The following is a 20,136-nucleotide window of genomic DNA, read 5'->3' as shown; positions in this document are numbered from 1 at the left end:
GGTTGGGTAGATTGGGTGGGCTCCACATTAACTGATAGATTATTGCGCCTAGGTGAAACTTCAGTCCGTAGTGGTTGGGTAGTTGGGGTGGGCTCGACATTAGTGGTCTGTGGAGTGTTCATGGTCTTAGGAGAGGTCAATTCATTAACTGATGTACTAGGATTGTTGGGATAGGGTTCGTGGACAGGAAAGTTGGGAATGGGGGGTGGCTCGTCCACTATAGGTTCGTTGTTGTGTCCGGTGTGTTGTGTGTGGGTGTGTTTATGGTGTCGTCAGAAATGATGGGATTCGAGGTGATAGGTGGATTTTGGGACAGGTTGTCGTCTTTATTTTGGAGATGTATGGTATCCATGAGTTTGGAGGAGGTGGATGTGGTGTGGTTTTCAGGTGGAGTGGTGGTATGTGATCGTTCAGAGTTGTGGTTGCTTGCATAATAGTTCATAACATTTATTCCATCAACAAGATTATCACAGTCCAAATGGGACTCTTCATCTGAGATTTGATCATCCGAAAGACTTTCATCATCCCAGTTTGAAGAATCATCGATATCCCCATATAAATTAAACATTGAAAAGTTTTGAACTTCTGTGATATAAACCGTAGTTTGGTTGATGTCGCCTGGATTAATAATAGCTTGACCATTTATCGGTGAGAAGTTATTAGTTTTGACAATAATCGAACCGTGCGATAAGTCTTGATTATTCTCGTTAGTGATCGAGCAATTAATCGTTTCAATAACATCACCCCAATTTTTTGCAATATCGATGAAGGTGGTTTCCAACCAACAAGTAATAGGAACCCCAAGAATGTTAATATAAGCTATTCTACCAGAAGTTTTGTATATCTCGGGGTCTCAAGGGTTAATATCCTTAAGCCATTTCCATAGTGGGTGTTTCGAGTTGTTAATCAAATCAAGGGCAGGATCGGATTCATCGAATATAAGAATTATATCATGTCCACCTAAGTTTTTGATTGTAAAGCCACTAAGGTTCTCGCTTTCACATATTTCGCTAAAGTACTCTAAATATTCAAGATCTTTTACTTTAGCAATGACGGCTTGACCAAGGATTTGAATAAGTTCGGCGTTAGAGTTTACGTTAATCGATGGAATTTGATTGTTCGTAGCCTGCCTGTTGAGTATCACATCATTGAATTTTCTATCATCAACCTTAGAATAGGAGGGAACAGGAGTATTGTGACCAGGGGATGCATTCGTTGCCTTATGTTGTACATCAGGTTTCTTGACATCGATATCACGGGCTTTGTACACCTTAAGCATGTAGTCACCGGCCACGATAAGATTGAGTCTCCTTGCAAGTGAATCTTTGTGAAATTTAGGGACATCAAGGAATCTAACGAAACTGAATTTTCTACCACTTTTTAAAGTCTTCTTAGGAATGTAAACCTCATGGATATTGCCGTATTTTTTGAATATGTCCCAAAAATCAAAGGAACGCCAATTATCGGGGAAGTTATGGAATAGGTAAGAGGTTATTCTGGACTTATGGATCGGTTCAGTGATATGTTTTGTGTTAGGGTTTGTTGAAACATAGCTAGGGTTTCCAAAACGTTTAATGAGATTGATGGATGTTTCCCGATGTTTAAAGTTATTGTAAATCTGATGTGACGATGTGTTTAGTCTAGGAAATTTAGGGTTAGGATTGGAGGGGTGGCGGCTATGATGTGGAACATCGTGGTGCAGGTTTTGGGCATTAGGGTTAGGGTTTTTGGCCGATGAATGTTGCTTTTTTCCGTCCACCTTAACCCACACGCCTTCATTGATCGGTCTGTATGAGATGTTGTGGTTATTATTGGGGATGAAGGGTTTCGATTGTTGCTGGTTATTCTGTGATATGGGTGTGAAAGGAGATAGGGTGATGTTGGGCATGTTTGCGAATAATTAAAAAAGAAGAAGGGAATCTAAATCTAATGCTAAAAACGTAAACGATTGATGAGAAAACAAAGGTTGCAGGTTGCCTGTGAGGTTACCGGCGAAGGAAGATGAAGAGGCAAGATGAGAGCATCGTGAGGCGATTTTTTACAATTAGAATAAATAAATATTTGTACAATCCGTTTGACGATAAGGACATGAGAAAATCACTTGATGCTTATGCTTTCCAAAATGCATCATGACCAGATTGCAATGGAGAGACAACGGTTACATATATTTTCATAGAGATATGTAGTTCTCTAATTCAACACAATAAAACATTAAAAGAATGATGTTTAATACATCAAATGAAACTAGTTAATCTATCTATACTTTCTAATAAATCTCTATTATAATGATGTCATAAATGAATAATTTATAAATTTAAAAAAAATCAAAAATAAAAACTTTAAGCTATCCATTATGATGTCGCTAAAATAATTAATTATTTATTTAATAAAATATTGATTTTAACTGTACAATATGGAAAGTATTATGTACAAAACTCATGAACACATGTACAAACTTTGAAGCATATTGTACAATTTTTACATAATAATTATATTTTAATTTTTTTAAAAAAAAAAATTAGAGTCATTTGTTATTACTAATAATAAATATTAAAATATAAATATCTAATTTTGAAAGAAATTTTATTATTATTGTTCACTATTATAATTATAATTATTTTAATTACTTTTTTATTATTATTCATATATAGATTTTTTACGGGATTAAATATGTTACCTATGTATGCCAAATACATGTCTCAATAAAATGTTGTAATGTTGACTTTTATGACAAGGAATATAGTATGTGGTGAAAATTAGAAGTGGTTGGTGGGAGAACGAAGGTAGTTAATTTATTCTCTTAAAATATTTGTAGTTTATCTTTGATTATTTCGGATACATATGTTACGAGCAAAATATTTGTGGCACACTTTCGTTGTAATTATTTGTTATATGCATTTTTTAAGCTTCAATGATTTGGCTTTGTTTCTCAATGCTTTGATAAATATTCTCGATAATAGTATATTTAAACTTAAATTATTTAATAAACCCGTGAATGCACGGGTCTTTATACTAGTATTAATATAAATGTTAACTGTGTATAGATTTTAGTATTAAGTTAGGGGCTATATGTATATTTAAACAAACTCAAGAAGCGTTGTAAATACAAAACCTAAAATGATAAATATATATCTGGCTTATCTTCCGCATGCACGGAAAACCAATAATGAAGATTAAACCTTCATTGAAGAAAAAATATGAAAAAAACATAAATTAACTTCCAACGGATATAATTCAAAGTCGGGCCCCACTCAATGGCTGAAATCAATGTCGCATGCTCGACTTTGGAGCCAAAAATGTGACGCCCCGTACAAAATCAACGTGTACGGATCATCAATTACATGTCCATTACACGGTACAATACTACATGCTGTTTTAAAACAAGTTTTGCATTCATGAAAAGGTGACGTCTTTACCAACGTCAAATGTTTTACAAAGATAACGTGCTTCTACGAATAGAAAGCATTAACATAAGTACGTTACACAAAGGTAATTACAAAGCCATTGTTCAAATGTAACATAAGTTGTGAAAGCAAAGTAAAAGTTTCATGATTGAGACATCTCTAAGTAATGCAGCGGAAGTCTAACACAGCGAGTCTGTAACAGCAAGTCTATACACCAAGACTATAACAGCAAGTCTAACAGCGAAAGCAACAACGTCTAAGCACCTGAGAAATACATGCTTAAAAGTCAACACGAATGTTGGTGAGCTATAGTTTGTTTGTAATCAGTAATGTAATGTAGTGTTTGTAATCAGTAATGTAATGTAGACCACGAGATTTCGTATTCAAAACAGAATCTCAAATCCGTATGATAAAGTATATGCTTATCCGTGGGCACTCGGTAACTAACTTAACGTAAAAATAATATATCAACCCCTAAAAAGTACACTTGGCTAGTGCGTATGTTCTCGAAGTATCAAACACTCGTTAAATGCTAGCGCTACTAGCCCGAGTGGGGATGTCAAACCCTATGGATCCATATCTAAGATTCGCGTTCACCGGTTCAAAAACCAATGACTAAACGTTACCGAGCTAAGGGGAAAGTTTATGCCGTTATATCACCCACACATATATAAAGTTTAAGTACTCGTGTCAAGTATGTAAAACATAAAAAGCGCATGTATTCTCAGTCCTAAAAATAGTTGAAGTAAAAATGGAGCTATAACTCACAGTGAATGTGCGGTAAAAGTCGATACGAAAATGTAAGCAATTAGTAAGTCGGCCCAAACAGGTAAGTTGGTCGATCCAAAAGGTCCTCAACCTAAGTCAATGGTTACTATGTAACAACCCGGAATTTTCCAACGTTATTATTAATATTTATTATTAATACTTGCGCTTTAATAAATGTATTTATATACATTTACTTGTTATCGTATTTAAATTTCCATAGCCCGACTAGTCTTTGTGACACGCGTACTTTTCACGAATAATATTTTTGAATATTATTTACATTCATGATTAATTAATATTAGTCATTTTTAATTAACCAAAGTTAGTGGTTAATTACTTGGGCCTTTTATTTAATTGTTGATTACTTGGGCTTGGACTTTTTTTTACATGGACTAGTAAGCCCACCCTACACCTTTAATGGACTAGTGAGCCCATGATATATGCTAGTATTTATTAAGGTTAAGTACTTGATTTATTAAGCTAATTAGGAGACAAACCTTTCAAGCATGCAAGACCATTCTCCCATGCATTTAACCTCATTACCTCTTCCAGCTTCCAACATCCTCCCACACATGAAAAGCAAGCTTTGACCTCCCATTTTAAGCCTCAAAACCGTCGGCCACTAGTGAGCTAGGAGGAGTTCATTTTTCATTTCCTTGTTACTTATTCATTTACATCTCACTTCATTTTCACACATACTTACTTGCACTTACTTTTCTCTCTAGTATTTTCTCTCAAAACTAGTAAGTAACAACAAAGTTCTTCTTCCTTTTCCTCTCTAAAAACTGTAGCCTAACACTCATCATCATCATTCTTACTTGATAAATTACTTGTTGTTGTTTGTTGGTTATTATTCAAGATCAAACTTCCTAGTTTGCATCTTCATAAATCTTGGTTACTTCGATCTCTTTTGTTGATGAAGAATCAAGAACAAGAACTCAAACTTTTTAGTTTGTAGTTCTATATTTAAGTGTTTTCAAGACTAAAAGTTTATAAGTTTTATAATCTTCTTTATGTTTATGTTTTGTAGACTTAAATTCTTAAGATCTAAACTTTAGTTTGAATCTTCTCAAGCATGAAGCAAATATAAACATAATACTTGTAGATCTAGTTTATTTCTTCATTTTTATGTACTTTAAAGTTGTGATTTGGTCAAGTGTTACTAGTTAACCTTGATCTCATACTTCTTGAAATCAAAGTTAACTTTGTAAGTTCAAGAACATGGAAGTTTAACTTTCTAGTTACAACTTCATATACTTGTGTTGGATTTAACTTAAGAACTTCAGATCTAGAATTTTGGGTCTAGGATCTTCAAGATCAAACTAAGAACTATGTTCTACAACTTAAGATCTTGTTTGCTTAAGTTTAATTTCAAGTTGTAGCTTAATATTACTTGTATAACTCTTGTATGTGTTGGATCTAAGATTTAGATGTAACTTTGGTTCATCAAACTTCATACAACACTTAAGTGAGTTGTGCTACATGTCTTAGACTTACACTTGTGTCATGATAGTCAAAACTTGGTTAATATTACTTTTAGAGTTCATGCATGTGTCGGATCTAAGATCTTGATGTAACTTTGGTTCATCAAACTACTTGCAACACTTAATTGAGTTGTGCTACTCATCTTAGACTTACACATATGTTATAATGGTTAAAACTTGGTAAAGATGATGCAAACACATCAATGAGTTGTACACTTGAAGCTATATGCATCAAGGATGAGAACCGTGATAAGCATCGAGCACCAAGAACCCACCGGAACACTAAACCTACTGTTTTTCGGGTCTGATCAGAATACCTGGGCTACTGTAAAGTTAATATTCAGTTATCTATGTTCGAGTAGATAATTTTTCATTTAAGACTCGTCTTAATCCGAGTTACGGTTTAGGATTTATGGCCCTCCGAGTGTCACTATGTCCTTTTAACGTTGTGCTGAAAATTCTGACCTACTCGCACTTAGACCGTCGCCACGGTCAAACGAAGACGAGTTTGCTTCTGGAATTTTTTACAGCAACTAAAGGACTCATATATGGAGCCAAGGCCACTGGTCTCAACTCAATTCAGTAGGTATAGAGGCCGTGGCGACTGATCGAAGTCAGCCTTTGTTTTAAACTCTTTTCTAGAATGAAACTTACTTTATACTTTTTGTTTGATGATGAATGATGATGACCCTTAGGACCTAATTTACATACTTATAAACCTATTGGGACGATTTACTAACTTAGTAACTTTTGACTTAGGTTGAGGACCTTCCGGACCTACATACTTGCTTACTTTCCCGAGTCAACTTTACTATTACTTTACCACTGTGAGTTATAGCATCCCTCTTTACTTTAAACTATTTTGGGAACTGAGAATTCATGCACATTTTACGTTTTACATACTAGGCACGAGTACTTAATATATGTGTGGGTTATACAACGGCATAAACATTCCCTTTAGCTCGGTAACGTTTAGTCATTGGTTTTTGAACCGGTGAACGCGAATCTTAGATATGGATCCATAGGGTTTGAAATCCCCATCGGGCTAGTCACGCTAGCATTTAATGGGTGTTTAATACTTCGTAAACATACGCACTCACCAAGTGTACTTTCAGGGGGTTATAAACGTTAAGTTAGTTACCAAGTGCTCACGGTTATACATATACTTTACATACTGCTTTGAAACGCTCTTTGTAGCACTGAAATCTCGTGGCCTACCTTACATTACTGTTATACTTAAACTATAGCTCACCAACATTTGTGTTGACGTTTTAAGCATGTTTTTCTCAGGTGCTTAAGGTTGCTTGCTTCCGCTGTTGTACTAGTCATGCCGTGTAGACTCCGCTGCGCTTACTAGAGTTGTCACCGCATGAAATGTTTATTTGCATTCAAACTTATTTACTTATGAAACAATGATATGTAATGACCTAAGGGTCACGTACTATTATCTTTGCTTCTATTCATAGAAGCATACTTTTGGTTGTAAAACATTTGACGTTTGTTATGACGTCGCCTTTTATCATGAATGCAAACTTGTTTTGAAAACGCATATAGTGTTTGACCTTGTAATGATCCTGTTGTTGATGATCCGTACATGTTGATTTAGTACGGGGCATCACATTTGGTATCAGAGCATTGGTTGTAGGGAATTAGGTTGCATTAGTGAGTCTAAGACCGACCCGAGTAGGATTCACTAATAGGACTAATTTACAACTTTCTAGTTTACTTGTTTCCGCAAAACTTACTGCATGCTGCTGCTTACTTTTACCGCTATATGCCGTATACTGTTACTTGCTTTCACTTCTGCATGCTATTACCTGCTTTCGATTGTATAATACTTGTCGTTATTGCCATGCTACTTACTGCTATACATGATCTAGACTGTCTTAGTTACTTGGCCTAATACATGCTTGCTTTATGACTTACTGACATGGAAAAAGTTATTTTTCCTTGTTCAGATGTCGGATTTACCACCTGTCATCATTGTGGAGAGCAGTTCAGACTTGTCAGCCACCTCACCTACTGCTGCTACCGACACACATATCCCGTTACCCACCAGTGACCCCGGCGCTTAATCCTCCGGAACCAGCAGCCATACACCTGCCCCAGTGGTTACTCTGATGGAGCCGAGGACCTCCAAGAGATTCCAGCTCCACTTGCCCCCAGACCCTCGGAGCCACAGCACCATCCCGGTGGTGCTGTGATTCCCGCGGATCTTGGGGAAGGTCCAGTCCGTAATGAGCATAACCATTGGTGCCGACGCGCTCCTGATGGACATCTCGTGCTGATCGGACCCGCCAGATATCGACAGATGATGGCCGCCCGAGGAGAGCCAGTACAGCCACCCGTGCAGCCACCTCCACATGATTCGGACGACCCATCCTCCGCTGACTCTTTATCCGACGACACCTCCTCAGACGACTCCAGAGACGATGATTCTGATGAGGACCCTGATGATGCACCTGTACAGCCACCCTCCACCCCGCCGAAGAAGCGGTACCGTTTCGATGGTACCGTCATTCCAGGGATTAATAGAGGTCGAGCATTCACTGACGCATATGGACGGCGTCGTAGGGTTACCGCCCGTAAGCGGCTTGTGCCGTACCCTGCTGACCCTTTTGTGCGTAAGCCTTACCATTTTGCAGCCTCTACTTCTGGAGCCAGACCATCTGCATTACCATCTCCACCAGCACCACCCGTACTGACTGCATCGCCTGCCCCACCCTCTCCCTCTGTCGAGGAACTGATGAGGGAGGTGGAGATCCTCCATGCTCGGGTAACCGAGCTCGAGGACCAGATGTCCCACGTATTGGACATCCTACACCCACCGTCACCTTAGGGACATTTGTACTAGATTCTATTATGTAATCTCATTTGTAGTTTTATGTTTTATATATGTATTGTACGAACTTATGCGGATGTATGAAACTTATTATTAATGAATGGAAACCTTCTGTTGTTTAATTCTTGCACGGTGTTCTATTTACGTTACTGTATGATCATTCTGTGGTATTTGTACCTAGTTGCATTACTTAATTAACATGTGATGTGTTGATTCCATGTTGATTGCTATATACTGTATTATTATTTATTGAATACTGGATTTTGACTTGAGTCAAAATTTTTGTTTAGAACACCAATGGCCAACAGACGATCAACACCCACCGCAGTCCAAATCGAGGAGATGATCAATGAACGAGTCATCGCAGCTTTAACGGAAAGGAACCCCCAAGCTCCACCGCCACCGGTTATCCAGCCTGTTCGTAATGGATGTACATACAAAGAATTTCAAAGCTCCAAACCCCACAACTTTAGTGGAACGGAGGGGCCGGTTGGTCACACTAGATGGTTTGAGAAATTAGAATCTGTGTTTCGAGTTAGTAACTGCTCAGAGACAGACAAAACCAAGTATGCTTCATGTACGCTGTCTGAAGGCGCCCTAACTTAGTGGAATACACAGTCTCAAGCAAAGGGTATTGATGAGGCGTATGCTACGCCATGGGAAGAATTCAAAGGGGCCTTGATCGAGGAATATTGCCCTAGGACAGAGATCCAGAAGATGGAGATTGAGTTTATACAGTTGAAGGTTGTGGGAAATGATCTAGATGGTTACAACCGTAGGTATCTGGAGTTAGCCCTAATGTGTCCTACCATGGTTACCCCTGATGTGTCAAGACGTAACCTTTAAAATGTAGACAATATGCTTAATAATTAACACATAATACAGGCAACTAAAACCCGATCATGTAGTAACTAGCAAGTAAATTGACCAGTTCGATCCACAGGGAGAAGTTTGTTTAAATGATTTTACCACAATTAATTATTCTAAAAAGGGGGTTTATATTTGAAGTTGTGTTTTTGTTTAACGAAACGGTAAATAAATATAATGAATAACAATAATGATAATGCGGTGTTTACTTCTATGCTTGATAGATGACAGGGATTGTTCTTTTATAATTAAAACCGTTATGCGATAGTTACAATAGAGTAGTTTATATCAATTTCACAATATCTATAAACTTAAGAACTATGTTTAATCAACAGGATTCTTTCTTGGTTAAATTCACATAAAACCTAGTTTACTAAGATCACTCTAAGTAAACTACATGTTTGTAAAACCTAAATATCATCCAATTACCATCCTATATTCACATATAGGTGTCTAGATCACTAGGTGTTGAAGTAAAAATTATAGCCTTTGATAAATTCACATAAATCAAGTCATAACTCGTATAATTGAACTAGAATATAAAGATAGTTACAACAATGGATTTCTTGAAAGAACATGGTGATTTAGATTGATTTAACTAACTAGACCCAACCCGGTTAAACTCACGTAAAACCTAAATTACAACAATCACTTGAGGTAATTTCATAACTATATTGCTTTGGAACTTATTCAATTACCGAATTAAACACATAACAAAATCACTTAAGCTATGTATCTAATCGTCTAGATTACTAGGTGTATTGAAGTATAGATTGTTTTTCTAATTAACTCACATTAATAGATTAACAATCTATATAATTGAAGTAATGAACTAAGCAAGCATAACAATGGTTCTGATGGTTGAACTAGATTAATAAATCAATCAAAGAATACTTGTAACTATTATAACATCAAAATATAGAACAATCCCAAGCCATAAATCTTACATTAAAGTAAACACACAAGGTTTTTAGCTAGACATGATTAAAACAAGAACAATAACACAATACATAAAATTGAAATTCATAATTTGAATGAAAAAAAGAGTACCAATTGAAATGGCTGATCTAAATTCAATCTTGGTGTTGAAATAATGAAGATTCCTTCAAAACAAGCTCTTGAACCCTTCCTTCAGCCTTTTATTATGTATATATCTTACTGGTCTCAGTTCTCCCTTGATTATGAATGTTAACCATCATTAAATAGGCTTAAAAGTTAGGAAAAATAGTGATTCAGGGGCCGATGCGCCGCATCTAAAAGGGATGCGCCGCATCTCTTTAAGTTCTATGGATTCCAGCTCGTTTAGCACTCAAAACCGTCGGCAGACAATGGATGCGCCGCATCACCCCTCAGATGCGCCGAATCTATTTAGTAAAATGAGAAAATGTCTCAATGAAAGTTGTAGTGCTCTGAGTTACGGACGTCTGGGCTCCGGATTCACCCTTTTTCGAGTTCGTATGACCGAGTTATGGCCAAAACCGTGCAGGTGCGCAAAATCTTCTAAAATCAGCAATATTTTCCATAAATCTTCGCTTTAACACTCGCAACGGATTATACACACATTTTAACTTATTACAATACACAAGTACAACAATTACATACAAAATGATACAAAATCGGATCGAAATAACGACAACAAATATGTATGATTTTGGCGTTATCAAAATCCCCACACTTAAACCTTGCTTGTCCTCAAGCAAGACTTACAAGAAATCGAAATTTACTATAGTGAACACACATTGATGAAAACACACTCGAATCACAATATATACACACTCACACTTTTTATTTCACACACGATTCAAACTCACACGTTTTGATTATGCACACACCTTTAGAGTACACACGCTTTTATTTATTTCATATTGTAATACACAAACTTTGAGTACACACACGAAATGAGATCACACCAAAGTCGAAAGGTGGGTTTTAAAGTCCACATTTCTTGAATATTTGGATCCTTAGGGAAATTAGGACCTTTGCGAAAAACCTTTTATGTTTTGAAAATTATTCATGTTAGTTTTTACACTAATCAAGTTTTCCGGTTTTAACCTCAAAGTCCGGTTGAGGGTAATTGAAAATCGAAGCCTCAGTCGGTGATTAGCAAGCTACTCGCCCCCATGATTGAAGTATCATGGAACTTGAAACCGAATGTCCTAAAAATGGTTTTACATAATATAGTTCATAAAATAGCATAAGTTTTAGAAGAAACTATATCATGTCCAAATATCATCGGTGAACCATGAGTTTGCACACCTCAATTTGTTATGGCATATGTATGTTGACCGCGGTCAAACATAGATGCGGTTGATCTTTACGGAGATCATCCATCTGGGGATTAGATTCATTAGTCTTAAAAGCTAATTTGCATTGTGCCCCCCATTGTACGAGACAGATCCATCTCATGGTTAGGATAAGTCTGACCACCAAAAACCCTGTTTGATGCTGAGGTGAGGTGGATTTCCAGCCGATGATAGAGATGACTTTTCAAGATTTTTCGTCAACCTACAGCTGTTCTGGACAACGTCTTCTAATATAAGTTAGCAAGTGTGTCATTTTGGAAGACTTTACTTCCTTCACAATCATTACATAGATGAGCATTGGATTCGATTGTTAGAACAACAAAGTACTTTGATGATTCTTTTCATTAAGAATGTGGTGTGGCATATTGATTATTTCTTTTATATGATTACTAGTTTTATGATTTTTAACCAAAATAAATTCAATCATTTGGTTGTTCTTAATTTGTTTTGTGATAATAATTTCGGTGTATACACCTAGTTTTAAAATCTACAAATTTTAAACAAAATTTGAATTTATGAAGATAAAAGTTCAAAAAAATCTCACCATTTTAAGCCAATTTAACAAAAATCAAAACCCGAAAGAATTTATAACTTCCTCCCCACACTTGAGTTCATGTATCGCCCTCGTTACATGAAATCAGAAAAATTAAATTCAAGAGGGTTAAATAGTGTATAAGAGAGTTATTACTTTCGAGGTTTAAAACCGAAGCGTACAGGATGATGGTGCTGAACTGAATGCCAGCATAAGAACATCATCCACTTCTTGTAACCACAAATCAATCACCAATCAAGTATGTGCTGAACTTAATGCCAGTCTTTGTAAAAATGCAGCATATAGCACAATGCTTACCTGTATCAAACCAAACCAAGCAAACATTTCATAAAAAAAACAATGGGGTGGTACTCCATGTACCGCAAATACCCCACTTATAAAAACCTAAGGAAGTTAAATTACATCACAATCCAAATTACTATAATCCTAAGCAAACCAAATGAAATAAATTGTTTTTAAACATAACCAACATTGTTCAAATCATCAAAGAAACAAACCATCATCCTCGGAAGTCATTAATATAAACCTGCAAACACAAATCAAGGGTTAGAAAAATCCCTAAAATGAGCTGCTTGGTCCAGCTCCACCTTCATTTTCTTGTTGAGTTTGTGGAGCGGGTTCCTTTCCTTTTCTTTTCCTAGTTGATGGACCTCCATAAACTTGTTCCTTCCCTTTATCCTACAAACAATCAAAATAGACAAAACAAAACCAAACAAAACAAACCAAATCGATTAGCGTTAGATATCCAAATCCAAAACCTAACATTAGCCACCATTTATACACAAAAACCATTTAGAATAAGTTTAAACATGTTATATTATACATATATAATAATCTCTCGAACTACATACCAAACATAATCCTATCATGGTACGGACTCATTCCATCTTCAACAAACATGTACTAGTATGTCATATGATTAGAGACACTTTTACAAGCATAACCATACAAAACATGTTTAATTTCACCAAAACTTTCAATGACATAACATATTAAACCATAAGCATTCGCTAATAATCATGTCTAACAATATGCAATCTATGGTTTTCATACATTTAAACATTAAAGTCAAGCCAAATCAACCTTTCACCAAAAAGCCTAATGCATACAATGCTTAACTCTCAAATGTAATCTTTCAAATTGAATAAACACTAAGTTAAGTCATAAATGAGTTTAGCATTAGTAATGTATTGCAACAATTCCCCTTAGAACAACAACAAGTCAACACAAGTCAAAATCCCAAAATTAAGAACCTAGATTTTAATTTATGCAAAATTATTTGATTCAGCAAGGATTCATGGCATTTTATTAGTGTAAACAAGTAGTTAAACATCAAAACATCTTAATTTAAACAAGTAATGGTCAAAAATTCGAAACCCCTAAATTTCATCAAGAACCCTAATTTGCAAATTGAAGATTTAAGCATGTAATCATCAAGTTAGAGCATGAACAAGGATTAGTAACAACATTACAATCATAATATGACCAAAACATGAAGATTCAAACACCCCCACACTTAGAACAAGCAAAATCCGAATTGAAGAATGAAGAACATTAAAATCATGAAGAAATGAAGAGTAATCTTACCTTTCCCATGTTAATAGTCGGATTTTTTGTTTAAAGATGGGATTAAACGGTTGATTTTGTGTTTAGAGATGAATGTTTTGAGAGAAAATGGAATGGGGTTCGAAGTTGTTGGTGAGAAAATGAGTAAAATGAAGATGAAAACCGTTTTTGTGGTGTAACACGCGAGACAGGAGAAAAATACCCCAGATGCGGCGCATCTGGGGTTCGATGCGGCGCATCTACCTCGACAAATGCAGCGCTTTTGCCTTATGCGGCGCATCTGAAACTGTCGGTTTTTTTTATGTCCACAAATGCGGCGCATCCATCACAGATGCGGCGCATCTGACCCTGGTTCACCAGTTTTTGATATTTTTCACTGTCTAGTTAGTTTGGAAGGTCCCTAAACAACTTGGTTCGTATTAAAACTCAAAAAATCACTTAAAAACAATCAATCCTAAAAAAAAACTAGACGCACGAATGAGACTATGTACAAAATGTGAAGTTTATTAGTGAGTCGTTCACTCGACTCCACCCTGATTTTAACTAACGTCGGGGTGATAAACATCACCCTTCTTTACTCCAATAGAACTATTACCGCAACCATTCTCGCCACTAATTTTTGACAATAACCAAGAGTCCGAAAATCTTGACTCTTCAACCAATTTTTTCAACCTATCTTTCTCAAATTTCGATAAGTTTGACACCAATCTCTCTCTCAAATGTTCATCTTTTTCCGACATAGCATTTCTAACCCTACCATATAACTTCTTCATGGTTTTCTCAACAACACAAGCATTGGGTGGTTTACTATCAAGCTTTTCTTTACCGCTATCCCCACACTTAGCTTGTTGACTAATGGGTTTGACATTGTCAACAATATTCATTGAAACTAACGGTGTGGGTGGTGGGTTCATACTAAACTCAGTTTGATAGGTTGCACTCTTGCCTCTATCTTTCAAAACTAGTTTTCCTGTTTTCCAATCTGTTAAAGCACTTGCAGTTGCTAAAACTGGTCTACCTAAAATAATAGGTACAAACTTATCTTCCTTCATGTCTACAACTACAAAGTCAGCTAGAAACTCAAGTTCACCTGTTTTTACTACTAAGTTTTCAGTAATCCCTATAGGTTTATTAACCGACTGATCAATGAATCTAATGCCTGAATTGGTCGGTTTAAGTTCACCTAATTTCAAACACGAGTAAATGGAATAGGGCATGAGATTTATACTCGCACCTGAGTCAGCTAATGATCTAAGAGTTTTAGATTCATTAAGTTTGCAAGGTACTATGAATGGTCCGGGATCACCTAACTTAGGTGGCAACTCAATCTTCTTCACAATAGCAGCACATTCTGCTTCAAGGAACGCGGATGATGCCTGCTCACACACTCCTTCTTTTGCCATCAAATCATTCAAGAATTTCCCATAGTTTGGCATACCTGCAATAACATCAACCAAAGGTACATTTACACAAATATTATCCGTATTTAAAGGCTTACAATGATTCTCTTTTGGTTTTTCGGATGCAAGTGCTTGCGGGTATGGAATGGGTGGTTTGTAGTCTTCCACTTTAGGTGCTTGCTTCACCGTATCTTTTGCTTCTTCCTTGATCATCTTCAAATTATCATCAACCCTAAACTCGGAAGGCTCAGTGGTTTCCATTTTCTGCACTTCCGCATGATTTCCCGACATCAACCTCATCAAATAATCACCATACTCGGGAGTTATGTCACCAACTCGGATCCCTTCATCTTCACATGTTATACTCTTCACACTTTCAACTCGGATATCATCAATCTCTTGATAAGGAGTGTAATCCGCCATATTGGATAAATCAGAAAATATAAACTCATCACACTCTTCATCATCATCTTCACACCCAAGAGTAAAAATAAGACTATGCTCCGGTGTCTTGAAACTTGCTTCATCCTCACAGAAACTATAAATAGCATTCACTTGTGAATACGCTAGAGCTTGTGGATCCTTCTTCTTTAGTATAACCGAAGGGTTACTTGCACTTGGTGGTCTAGGTTGGTTCATGCCATGACTAGGATTCACTTGCGTATTCGATGGAAGAGTGCCCGGTGGCCTCTCCCCTAGTAATTGTAAAATCCTACCCACTTCTCTTTCAAGAGTTTGAATCGTAGTTTGTTGACTTTGTATTTGTTGTTGTACAAGATTTCCACTTTCTCCTTGTTTCACCATGAAATCCCTAAGTAAATCTTCTAAACCTGGGCTAACATGAGTTTGATTTTGCTGTTGTGGGAATTGATTTTTATTGTAGGATGGTTGATTTCTGTTGTTAAACCCTGGTGGTCCATTTTGATATGAAAAATTTTTCAAGTTGTTTTGAAAACCCGAATTTCTTCCTTGGTAATTATAATTGTTGGACCCCGAAGCTCCTTCTCTTTGATAACCATTAGGACCTTGATTCCCTGAGTAACCAATGAAATTAGCTTGCTCCTCCATTGAACTTCGATCGCAATCCTTAGTAAGGTGCGGTCCTTGACATAATTCACAACCTACTTTTATAGCATGCATTTCTTTAGTCATCTTCTCAATTTGCCTTCCTTGATTTGCCAATTGAACTTTTAAAGCAGCAATTTCATCGTTGCTTTCAATACTAGCAACCGTGGTTGATCTAGAGAACTCCATCTCTTGATGCCAATTATGAGAATGTGCTGCTATATCGGCAATGATTGTGTGAGCTTCTTCGGGTGTTTTTTTCATGATTGAACCTCCTGCTGCAACATCAATATCTTTTCGAGTAGCCACATTGACTCCTTTATAGAATATTTGGACCTTTTGGAATGTATTCAACCCGTGTTGAGGACATACTCTAAGTATTTTATTGAATCGGGTCCAAGCTTCATAAAGGGTCTCATTAGGCTTTTGCTTAAAGTGATTTATATCACTTTGTAACTTTGCTGCTTTTGAAGTAGGGAAGAACTCTGACAAAAACTTGTCCATCATATCATTCCAATCTTCGATATAACCTTCTGGTAACGAGTCTAACCAATCTCTTGCATCATCCTTTAACGACCATGGAAAGATTTTTAAACATGCGACATCGTCGGTGACATCCTTGATCTTGAATAGCTTGCATATGCTTACAAACTTACGAAGATGCTCGTTAGCATCCTCATTCGGAGCTCCACCAAATTGGCATGTATTAGTCACCATGTGGAGAAATTGACCTTTTATTTCAAAACCATCAGTCATCGTAGGTTGAACAATTGCGTGGCCTTGTCCTGTCCTTGTTGCCTTCATCAAAGCATCCATCGTTTGATTTATAGCAGTCATCTCTTCCTCTTCTTTAATGACTGGCTCGATGATAGGTTGAACAATCGGTTCAGAGTTAGAATCTAATGAAAGTGATTCTAAACCCTGAGCAAGAGATTCTACTTCTTGAGCCCTTAAGCGTTCGTGAAGTTCTCTTTCAGGCTCAGGATATGAAGGAATTAAATTAGAGTTGGAAGAACGTAGATTCATGCACTAATACCTATCCTGCAATCACAACACCACAAACAAACCAATTGCAAAAATACAAGCTTACAATAAAAAGTAACTTTTTTAGGAATTGAATTCCTACAAAAGGATCGAATAATTCAAAGTTTATTAAAATCTTTTAACAAAACCGCTCCCCGACAGCGGCGCCAAAAAGTTGATGTGTCAAGACGTAACCTTTAAAATGTAGACAATATGCTTAATAATTTCCACATAATACAGGCAACTAAAACCCGATCATGTAGTAACCAGCAAGTAAATTGACCAGTTCGATCCACAGGGAGAAGTTTGTTTAAATGATTTTACCACAATTAATTATTCTAAAAAGGGGGTTTATATTTGAAGTTGTGTTTTTGTTTAACGAAATGGTAAATAAATATAATGAATATCAATAATGAGAATGCGGTGTTTACTTCTATGCTTGATAGATGACAGGGATTGTTCTTTTATAATTAAAACCGTTATGCGATAGTTACAATAGAGTAGTTTATATCAATTTCACAATATCTTTAAACTTAAGAACTATGTTTAATCAACAGGATTCTTTCTTGGTTAAATTCACATAAAACCTAGTTTACTAAGATCACTCTAAGTAAACTACATGATTGTAAAACCTAAATATCATCCAATTACCATCCTATATTCACATATAGGTGTCTAGATCACTAGGTGTTGAAGTACAAATTATAGCCTTTGATAAATTCACATAAATCAAGTCATAACTCGTATAATTGAACTAGAATATAAAGATAGTTACAACAATGGATTTCTTGAAAGAACATGGTGATTTAGATTGATTTAACTAACTAGACCCAACCCGGTTAAAATCACGTAAAACCTAAATTACAACAATCACTTGAGGTAATTTCATAACTATATTGCTTTGGAACTTATTCAATTACCGAATTAAACACATAACAAAATCACTTAAGCTATGTATCTAATCGTCTAGATTACTAGGTGTATTGAAGTATAGATTGTTTTTCTAATTAACTCACATTAATAGATTAACAATCTATATAATTGAAGTAATGAACTAAGCAAGCATAACAATGGTTCTGATGGTTGAACTAGATTAATAAATCAATGAAAGCATACTTGTAACTATTATAACATCAAAATATAGAACAATCCCAAGCCATAAATCTTACATTGAAGTAAACACACAAGGTTTTTAGCTAGACATGATTAAAACAAGAACAATAACACAATACATACAATTGAAATTCATAATTTGAATGAAAACAAGAGTACCAATTGAAATGGCTGATCTAAATTCAATCTTGGTGTTGAAATAATGAAGATTCCTTCAAAACAAGCTCTTGAACCCTTCCTTCAGCCTTTTATTACGTATATATCTTACTGGTCTCAGTTCTCCCTTGATTATGAATGTTAACCATCATTAAATAGGCTTAAAAGTTAGGAAAAATAGTGATTCAGGGGCCGATGCGCCGCATCTAAAAGGGATGCGCCGCATCTCTTTAAGTTCTATGGATTCCAGCTCGTTTAGCACTCAAAACCGTCGGCAGACAATGGATGCGCCGCATCACCCCTCAGATGTGCCGAATCTATTTAGTAAAATGAGAAAATGTCTAAATGAAAGTTGTAGTGCTCTGAGTTACGGACGTCTGGGCTCCGGATTCACCCTTTTTCGAGTTCGTATGACCGAGTTATGGCCAAAACCGTGCAGGTGCGCAGAATCTTCTAAAATCAGCAATATTTTCCATAAATCTTCGCTTCAACACTCGCAACGGATTATACACACATTTTAACTTATTACAATACACAAGTACAACAATTACATACAAAATGATACAAAATCGGATTGAAATAACGACAACAAATATGTATGATTTTGGCGTTATCAACCCCGGAGTTCAAGCGTATGGAAAGGTACTTGTGGGGACTTCCTAAGTCCATTAAAGGAAATGTCACCTCGTCTAAGCCACCCAATATCCCGGAAGCAATGTGCATGGCGTATACCTTAATGAACCAAATCATCATCGATGAACCGGAGAAGGCTAAGTCCGAAGCGGGTAGTAGTGATAAGCGTAAGTGGGATAACAACAAGGGAAGAGCCTATGATAAAACCCCCGCTAAGAGGCACAACAACGGTGGGAATCCCAACCCAAACACAAGATCAAACCCGAACTACAAGGGTGTCCTACCGCAATGCAAGAGGTGCTACAAGCACCATACCAGGTATTGTAATGTGGTTTGTGAAAAGTGCCAACGAACTGGGCATATCGGTAAAGACTGCAAGGTCACCACCCTGAATGTGAAGGCGAACCCAATGGACCGAAAAAGTGCTACGAATGCGGACAGACGGGCCACTTCAGAAATGCGTGTCCCAACAAAAGAAAGTATGGCGGACCACCGCGTGGTAGAGCTTTCAATGTTAACGTAAGGGATGCCCGTGAGAACCCCGACTTGGTGACAGGTATATTCACTATCAACGATCTATTAGCTTCTGTCTTATTTGATACTAGTGCCGATAGGAGTTATGTATGTAGACACTTTTGCGATAAGATAAATTGGTCATTAGTTCCTTTAAAGGAGAGTATGCTTGTAGAGGTAGCCAATGTAAAACTTGAGAAAGTTGACCAAATTAGCCGAGGAGCTATTATCAACATAGCTGGTGTGGATTTCGAGATTGACTTGATACCCATTAAGTTGGGAAGCTTTGATGTTATTGTCGGTATGGACTGGTTGACCAAGACTAGGGCCGACATTATCTGTGGAGATAAAGCTCTTCGTATACCACATGGAGATGGTGAGCCACTGATCATTTACGGAGAGAGATGTACCTCGAAGCTGAACCTCATTAGTTGCGTGAAAGCGCA

This window comes from Rutidosis leptorrhynchoides, chromosome 2 (genome assembly GCF_046630445.1).
Source record: "Rutidosis leptorrhynchoides isolate AG116_Rl617_1_P2 chromosome 2, CSIRO_AGI_Rlap_v1, whole genome shotgun sequence".
NCBI classification, from domain to species: domain Eukaryota; kingdom Viridiplantae; phylum Streptophyta; class Magnoliopsida; order Asterales; family Asteraceae; genus Rutidosis; species Rutidosis leptorrhynchoides.
This window is presented reverse-complemented; position numbering follows the sequence as displayed.